Raw genomic sequence first — 9,802 nt, 5'->3', positions numbered from 1 at the left:
TTCAACTGTTATGGATTGACTATTTCTGTCCCTTCAAAATGCATATGTTAAAGCTTTAAACCTCAAGGTGATAGTATTTAAATGGGACTTTTGGGATGTAATTTAGGATTAGACTAAGACCCTAGGGTAGGGTCCTCATGATGGGTTTAGTAGCTTCAGGAGAACTGAAAGAGACCTCCCTGCTCCCCTATATGGACCAAGGAAAGACAGTATGAGGACATAAGGAGAAGCTGGCTGTCTGCAAACCAGGAAGAGAGCTTTCAGCAGGAACTGAATAGGCCAGCACCTTGATCTTGGACTTCTCAGCCTCCAGAACTGTAAGAAAATATATTTCGGTTGTTTAAGCAACACAGTTTATGGCATTTGGTTAGAGCAGCCTGAGCAGACTGAGATATAAACCAAATTTCTCCCTCTTGAAAAGGGAACAGGCCCAGTACAGTGGCGCATGCCTGTAATTCCAGCAATTTGGGAGGCCAAAATGGGTGGATTGCTTGAGCCCAGGTGTTCGAGACCAGCCTGGGCAAAAAATTAGCCAGGTTTGGTGGCATGTGCCTGTAGTCCCAGCTACCTGGGAGGCTGTGGTGGGAGGATCACCTGAGCTAAGGAGGTTGAGGCTGCAGTGAGCCATGATTGCCACTGTACTCCAGCCTGGGCAACAGAGTAAGACCTCGTCTCAAAAAAAAAAAGAAAAAGAAAGGGAGAGAAAAAAATATATATATATATATACATAAGCTTAGGCTATCTACAGGACATCCTAAAATGAAAAACTGAAGAAATTATTTGCATCATTTAAACAACAATCACAGGCTCATCAAAAAACAACTCTAACCATAAATCAATCCATATGTTTATCATAATAATGATAAAAAAATAAGAACTATTAAGCATTTACTGCATGCTAGGCACTGTGCTTATAAACAATTTTAGATTCTTAGTATTATCCCTTAGCTGCTTAACAATGCTTTACACACATTATCCTATTTGACCTCACCTCTAGCCTATTATGTACATACTATTATAATCATCTTCATTTTACAACTGGGAAAAACTCAGGTACAGAGAAAGCATATCACATAGTCTACATTTCACAGCTCCTAAGTTTAGAATCACAAATAAAACCTATGTTTGTTTCAGTCCAGTGCCTTGTCTTTTATTTACTGTAGAATATGGCCCTGCTTCCAAAATAATTACAGTTAACGAATATTTATTGAGCATCAACAATGTGCCAGGCACTGTTATAGTCATTGGAGATATAGCAGTGAATAAAAACAAAGTCCCTTCTTTCATGGATCTTATATGCAAGTGGAGGGAGCAAGAAACAAATATACATATAACCATGCTGGGTCATAATTTAAATGCTAAAAAAAAAATCAAGCAAAATAAGGGAACAGAGTGAGAGGGCAGCGTGTTATTTGTTTTAGGGTGGTAAGAGAAAGCTCTTCTGATACAGTGAAAATTGAATAGAGACTTGAATAAAGTGCAGAAGCCAGCCCTGTAGATATATGGGGGAATAGCTTAATAGCCAAGTGTCTAAATCTTCTGACAAATTTGGAGTGTCTATGCCAAGTGCTGAAACAGGAGTGCACTAATAGGAGATGGAGAGGTTCAAGAAACACCTGGGTAGCTAACTTGGCTTTAAGGGAGTGAATTAGGGGAAAGAGTTGGAGGAGATGTGGACAGAGAGAAATGATAATAACTTTGGCTTGTATTCTGAGTGATAGGAAGCCACAGGAGGGAACTAGGGAAAGGAGTCATATGATGGATCCTGTGTTGTGCTACCCAGATCCTTCTTCAATGAATACCTATTGCCTCCACTACCAGCTGTACTATTGGCTGACTGGTAACAATCCCTTCAGGGACTGCTGCAGCTGCAGAGGGCTGCTTTGCAGAGGTTGTGTCCTTTATGGAATAGACCACATCCATGGCTGATTGATGAGGGAGCATAAAGATCTGTATGTTAGCCCAATTTGAAACAACTCTGAGGAAGCATTCTAGCTCTAAAAAGCTAACGTGTGGTTAGCTAAGCCTGTCACTGGATCTGTATAACCACTTGACTTTTCTGTCTGCCCAATTCTGCTTTCTTCTTCCCTTCCACAAGTGTTGATCCCAACGGCACTCTTTGAAAAGTCTTGCATGCTAAACTCCACCTCAGTCAGCTTCCAGGAAGCTTAATCTATGACAAGTGACATGACGTTGCTTATACCATAAAAGGGTCTTCCTGGCTGCTATAAGGAAAGGGAGCAGGATGGACGCTCCCTTTCTTGCTTGTTGTTAGGAGACTACTACAGAGGTCCAGATGGAAGATGACAGTTGCTTGCGCTAGAACGGCAGCAGAGGGAAGGTAAAAAGTAATTAGATTCTAGGGATACATGAGAATCATGCCAAGAGAATCTGTTAGTAGATTGATGTGGGATAATTCAGATAATTCCAAAGTTCTTAGTCTAAGCAACTAAAGAATAGATTTGCCAGTTACCAAGAAACAAGTGATGTGAATATGAGAAGAAGTTTGTGACTTGTTAAGTTTAATACTCCTATTAATCAGCCAAATGGAGATGTCAATTAGTCAGCCAAATGGAGATATCAAGTGGGCAGCTATATATATGAATCTGGACTTCGTAAGAGAGGTATCTGCTAGAAATGCAACTTCTGGAGTAATCAGCTTAAAGATGCTATATAAAGCCATGGAGCCGAATGAGATGGCCTGGTAGTGAGGGTTGATAGAGAAGCCCCATGCATACCAAAGTGACTAAGAAGGAGAGGTCAGGGAGTTGAATGAAAATGAATGAGAGAGAGAGAGTTCTGAGAGTACAAGTAAAGAAAATGTATTAAAGTACACAATGTGATCAGCTGTCTCATATGCTGTTGATAGTGTTGAGTAAGATAAAGACTGTGCACTATAATGGATTTAAAGACTTCTTCAACAAGAACAGATCTATGTCCCAGGAATATACAAACAGTATCTGATTCAATCCACATGATAACCTAATAAAATAGGCATCCATTCTCTTTTTATAAAGAAGGACATTTAACTTGGAACCTAAGGACATAGCCTTTGGTCACACAGTCCAGATCTGTTAGGTAACAGATCTGAGTAACAAGGTTGAACACAGTTCTGTCTTACTCATGAGCCCGTATTCTTTACACTACGTTGATAGCTGCAGTCCCTGCTGGTAATATTAGAATATTAATGTCTGCAGTAACATCGGTTGTTAATATCCTGACACCTAGATGCTATCCAACTCATATCAACATTTTGCAGAAGAACCAAGGTGCAGAAAAGTAAACTGATTTGCCCGAGTTCATATCCCTTGTAATCCCAGGTCCCCTGACTCAATATACAATGCTTGTTCCACTGCAATGTATGGCTTTCCAAAAAGTCCCTTAAGGGCAAAAATCCCTTACACAAAGCTAGCTTAGAGTGCTGGCAGGAGAGAAACAAGAGGCAAAATGTTATTAGACCCAGGCCAGAGGGAGAGGACAGCATTCCACCCCTGGGGAAGGCATTTCCCATGCTGAGACATGAATGGTAAGAGATTGTCCTGCAAGAAAGGGCACATCCTTACAAGGGCTTGGGGCCTTGGATCTGAGGAAAAGGGAAAAGTGTGAAGTGAATACATCCTAGAATATGTTCCTGTGTTCTCCGTATAATTCTTCTCTCCTAACAGATTTAGAGTGTCTATGTGAGGTGCTATGCTAGGCATTTTCTGAGCATTACCTCTAATCCTCGTAAAAATCCCACTTTTAGATAAAGTGGCTAAATCGCAATGAAGTAGTAAGCAGTGGATCTTTTGTATTTAGTCTCAGGTCTGTTGAATTCTTTAATTTTTTTAATGGTTTTTTGAGACTGAGTCTTGCTCTGTCGCCCAGGCTGTAGTGCAGTGGCTTGATCTCAGCTCACTGCAACTTCCACCTCCTGACTTCAAGCAATTCTCCTGCCTCAGCTTCCTGAGTAGGTGGAATTACAGGCAAGTGACACCATGCCTGGCTAATTTTTGTATTTTTTTTTTTTTTTCAGTAGAGATGGGGTTTCTCCATGTTGGCCAGGCTGGTCTCGAACTCCCGACCTCAGGTGATCTGCCCACCTTGGCCTCCCAAAGTGCTGGGATTACAGGCGTGAGACACTGTGCCCAGCCACTGCTCTGTTGAATTCTAAGATCCACTTTTATCCCACTACATTACATGCTCTGGCATGTTACATAATAAAATCTGCCATGAGAATATGTAATCCTCGTTAATTAAGATGTGACTTATATGGGTAAAAATCATTTATAAATAATCAAAAATCCTCCCGTTTGCATTACAATTTCTAGCCTGAGTTAATAATCTCAATTCTGCACTTCACTAAGAACATGCAGACACAGCCTGAAATGAATATAGAGAAAAACAAATTTCGGCCAAGCACAGTGGCTCACACCTGTAATCCCAGCACTTTGGGACGCTGAGGTGGGCAGATCACTTGAGCTCAGGAGTTGGAGACCAGCCTGGGCAACATGGTGAAACACAGTCTCCACAAAAAAATACAAAAGAAGTAGTTGGGCATGGTGGCGCGCACCTGTAGTACTAGCTATTTAGGGGGCTATGGTAGGAGGATTGCTGGAGCCCAGGAAGTCAAGGCTGCAGTGAGCCAAAATCGTACCACTGTTCTACAGCCTGGTTGACAAAGAGAGAGACCCTGTCTCAAAACAAAACAGAACAACCCACGAAATTCCTTTCATGATTATGGCACCTGCTTCCTGTGTGATCCTTTAGAAGACTTTTTAAAAATTTCAATTGAAACAAGTTTCAATGTAAATTTTCTTCATGAATACAATTCCTTATTTATAAATTTGTTACTGGAGTATTTTGATTACACAACATTTTTTGGTTATATATATGTGGTTTTGTATAAACATAAATTATATACACACACACACACACACACACATATATATATATATATATATTTGAGATGGAGTCTTGCTCTGTCGCCCAGGCTGGAATGTAGTGGTGCGATCTTGGCTCACTGCAACCTCAACCTCCCAGGTTCAAGCGATTCTCCCACCTCAGCCTCCCAAGTAGCTGGTATTATAGGTGCCCGCCACCATGCCTGGCTATTTTTTTGTATTTTTAGTAGAGATAGGGTTTCACCATGTTGGTCAGGCTTGTCTCCAACTCCTGGCCTCAGGTGATCCACCTGCCTCAGCCTCCCAAAGTGCTGGGATTACAGGTGTGAGCCACCGAGTCTGGCCTTAGTTATTTATATTATATTGATAATATAAGAAGTCAACCAAGAAGCAGCTTCTCCACTCCTTCTGGAAACTCCACCTGGTTCAGCCTGCCTGCCTCCACTCCTGCCTCCACCGTGTCCATCAGGGTGACCCAGAAGTCCTACAGGGTGTCCACTTCTGGCCCCCAGGCCTTCAGCAGCCATTTCTACGCAAGTGGGCCTGGTGCCTGCATCAGCTCCTCGAGCTTCTCCCGAGTGGGCAGCAGCAGCTTCCGGGGTGGCCTGGGAGGAGGCTACGGTGGGGCCAGTGGTATGGGAGGCATCATCACTGTCACTGTCAACCAGAGCCTGCTGAGCCCCCTTAACCTGGAGGTGGACCCCAACATCCAGGCAGTGCACACTCAGAAAAAGGAGTAGATCAAGACCCTCAACAACAAGTTTGCCTCCTTCATATGCAAGGTACAGTTCCTGGAGCAGCAAAACAAGATGCTGGAGACCAAGTGGAGCCTCCTGCAACAGCAGAAGACGGCTCGGAGCAACATGGACAACATATTCCAGAGCTACGTCAACAACCTTAGGCAGCAGCTGGAGACTCTGGGCCAGGAAAAGCTGAAGCTGGAGGCGGAGCTTGGCAACATGCAGAGGCTGGTGGAGGACTTCAAGAACAAGTATGAGGATGAGATCAATAAGTGTACAGAGATGGAGAACGAATTTGTCCTCATCAAGAAGGATGTGGATGAAGCTTACATGAACAAGGTAGAGCTGGAGTCTTGCCTGGAAGGGCTGACTGACGAAATCAACTTCCTCAGGCAGCTGTATGAAGAGGATATCCCGGAGCTGCAGTCCCAGATCTCAGACACGTCTGTGGTGCTGTCCATGGACAACAGCCACTCCCTGGACATGGACAGCATCATCAATGAGGTCAAGCACAGTACGAGATCACCAACCGGAGGCGGGTTGAGGCCGAGAGCATGTATCAGATCAAGTATGAGTAGCTGCAGACGCTGGCTGGGAAGCACGGGGATGATCTGCAGCATACAAAGACTGAGATCTCCGCAATGAACCGGAACATCAGCTGGCTCCGGGCTGAGATTGAGGGTCTCAAAGGCCAGAGGGCTTCCCTGGAGGCCGCCATCTCAGATGCGGAGCAGCGCGGGGGGTTGGCCGTTAAGGATGCCAACGCCAAGCTGTCTGAGCTGGAGGCCGCCCTGCAGCAAGCCAAGCAGGACATGGTGCAGCAGCTGCATTAGTACCAGGAGCTGATGAACGTTAAGCTGGCCCTGGACATCGAGATCACCACCTACAGGAAGCTGCTGGAGGGCGAGGAGAGCTGGCTGGAGTCTGGGATGCAGAACATGAGTATCCATACGAAGACCACCAGCAGCTATGCAGGTGGTCTGAGCTCGGCCTATGGGGGCCTCACAAGCCCCGGCCTCAGCTATGGACTGGGCTCCAGCTTTGGCTCTGGCGTGGACTCCAGTTCCTTCAGCTGCACCAGCTACACCAGGGCCGTGGTTGTGAAGAAGATTGAGACCCGTGATGGGACGCTGGTGTCAGAGTCCTCTGACGTCCAGCCCAAGTGAACAGCCACAGCAGCCCCTCCCAGCCTGCCCCTCCTGTGGCTGCACCACAGCCAGTGAGGCAGGCAGCTGTGCAGAGTAGCACAGAGAAGGGCAGACCCACCTGAGCCTCAGCCCTAGCCCTCAGCCCATCCGCAGGGGAGTTCACTACCTGGGGAGCCCCCTTGCCCATGCCTCCAGCTACAGAACAATTCAATTGCTTTTATTTTTTTCCAAAATAAAACCTCAGCTAGCTCTGCCAAATATATATATATATAGAGAGAGAGAGAGAGAGAGAGAGAGACAGAGTCATACAAACAGAGATATAGAAACTTTTTTTTTTTTTGAGACGGAGTCTCGCTGTGTCGCTCAGGCTGGAATGCAGTGGTGTGATCTCGGCTCACTGCAGCCTCTGCCTCCTGGGTTCAAGCGATTCTCCTGCCTCAGCCTCCTGAGTAGCTGGGACTACAGGCATGCACCACCATGCCTGGCTAATTTTTTGGATTTTTAGTAGAGACAGGGTTTCACCACGCTGACCAGGCTGGTCTTGAACTCCTGACCTTGTGATCCACCCACCTCAGCCTCCCAAAGTGCTGGGATTATAGGCATGAGCTTCCGCGCCCAGTCGAGCTATAGAAACTCTCTGCATTTCCTTTCAAATATCAATTCCTTGCATGTCTGTGCTAATATTTAAGAATCTCACATTTCCCAAAACAAGTGAGATATTTTTCAAGCTCAGTGAAATGGAGCATGGGATGCGCTCTATTTCTACTTTTTAAAAATTCCTTAGATCACAATAAATAGAATTCTAAATTTTTAAATCCAGAAATTTAGAATTTCTAAATTCAGAAATTTATAGTTCTATTCATTGTGATATATGGTATTTTTAAAAAGTAGTCTCCACATACTGTCACAGGATCCTTAGAGCGTCGCTCTTCCAGCTGTAAACCTCTGTGGCCGCTGATGCCTTTGCCCAAGTTTTTCTCTGGCCTGCCGGACTCATTCTGCCCACTTGACCTGGCAGGCTGTGCTCAGCTCATGCTACCAGACTGGATCCCATGCCTCGGAAGAGACTGGAGCCAGGCACAGAGCAGTGAGGGATGCGTCAGTGAGCAAGTAGGGGGTCAGGCCACTGTGCACAGCCAGGCACATCGGCTGCTGCAGTGGGGTAGTCAGCTCCAGATGCCAGCACAGACTCTGGCTTCATGCAAGCCTGCGGCTGGATCAGATGCATCACAAGCAGTTTCCACTGTGGGCACCTGAGGATGGGGGGAATGCGGTGGTGCCCATAAGCTTGAAGATGCCCAAAATTACAGAGCCCCAAAGAGGGTGTCACAGCCCTGGCTTGGGGACACCCTAGGTCTGAACACCCCAAAGGGCGGCAAATCTTCTCCCCTTCTTGTCACCCACAACTTGGCAAGCAGGCAGTAGTGTTTCGGCCCTGTTTGTGTTATAGCTCTTTCAGTCCCACCATTTGGTGGGTCCTGAGTTCTTGTCCTATGTCCAGGAAGAATGAGGTACATGGACAATTGAAGGGTGAGCAAGGCAAAGAGGTGCTTTATTGAGCAACATTAAGCTCTCAGGAGACCTGAAGTGGGTAACTCCTTTCTGCAGGCAGGTTGTCCCATTGAGTCTGCAGCCCTTAGCAGAGATGAGACCCAGAATGGGTAGCTCTTATTCACAGACAGGTCATCCTGTCTCTGAGAGTCTGGCTGAGTCCTGGGGTTTTTATGAGCTTCAGAAGGGAGGAAGTGCATGCTGATTGGTCCATGGGCAGCCATGGGTGGGACCAGAAAATGCACTGTAAGTTCTCACTCCAGGCTGCAGACTCTACCTGGAACTGACAGCCCAGCCCTCATGCTTCAGGGGGCCCCTGGCTTGAAGGTGGAGCTTCACCAGGGACCTGCCCCTTTCCACCCAGGAACCTGTCTGCCTTCCACCATCAACATGCTATCCACAGTGCCCAGGCTGTTAGTGCCCAGTGGTGCCTGCAGGCCCACGCCAAGCTTCCCTCAGCACCCCTGACCTCCTTCCCATGATTGTCAGTGCCCAAAGTCCCAAGAGGGCTAAAGTGGCAGGGGGCTGGCATGTCAGCACTGGCCTGAGCACATGCACACCTGGCTGGGCTGTGACAGCACCCAGGCTTGCACTAGAGTGGGCACCAGGAGCAGACAGAGGCCAGACAATAGGAGGCCAGACAGCAGGCACTTCTGAACTTGTAAGAACCCTTTCTGGATTCAGAGCCACAGCTGCGCAGCTGCAGCTGTGCCTGGGAGTGCAGGGCTCCTGCCTTGCCAACTTAGTAGAGGGCAGAGCTTACACCTGTTCCTGGCTCAGGCTGCCCCACAGAACACACAACCCCAGCCACCACCCTCTATCCCTCCTGCAGCCAGCATCTTTACAGCTGCTGCTCCACATGGGCCATTGCTGCCATCAATATTTATCTAATTATTTTTCTACTTCACTTCAAAAAACAAATCATTTTAAAATTGAATTTTCAAATTAGGTATATGCTAGACATGCAGGTTATCTTTATTGCAGCCACTTATGCTTTAAAACCATACAATCAACCAACAAACATTTCTGGAGTATCTGCAATGAGCTAAATACTCCATCAAAGACTATCAAGGTGCAAAAAAAAAAAAAAGGCATTTCATTGAATTTAAAATGCCATTGATTATGAGACACTACTATTTTATGTACCACGAAAAAATAAATAAATAAACATTACCAATTGAACTGTATTAAAATGTTTAAGACATTATTGATTAAAAGATACACCCTCATTTTCAGGACGTTAATAATGTAAGAAATGTGCATTTTAGAATTGATACAATTCAACAATTAAAAATAGATTCTGACATTCAAGTGTTTACAATTCCATTTGGAAGAGGAAAAAAATCAACCCAGAAAAAAAAAGTCACAGGTATTAGCAAAGTATAGAAGTTAAAAATAACACATGCTTGTGGGGAAACATCTGAGCTTTAAGAAGGGTGCATGTTGGAAATAAAATTTACACAGCATGGTAGATCTAGAT

The 9,802-nt window shown here is 45.5% G+C and overlaps 1 pseudogene; it reads left to right on the top strand.

Moving 5' to 3' along the window:
* The first annotated feature begins 2,303 nt into the window (after positions 1–2,303).
* LOC129031581 (keratin, type II cytoskeletal 8-like) lies at positions 2,304–6,789 on the top strand (annotated as a pseudogene).
* Positions 6,790–9,802: the final 3,013 nt, after the last annotated feature.

Source organism: Pongo pygmaeus, chromosome 11 (assembly GCF_028885625.2).
Source record: "Pongo pygmaeus isolate AG05252 chromosome 11, NHGRI_mPonPyg2-v2.0_pri, whole genome shotgun sequence".
NCBI classification, from domain to species: domain Eukaryota; kingdom Metazoa; phylum Chordata; class Mammalia; order Primates; family Hominidae; genus Pongo; species Pongo pygmaeus.
Note: the sequence above shows the minus strand (reverse complement) of the source record. Positions and strands in the feature narration are given on the sequence as shown.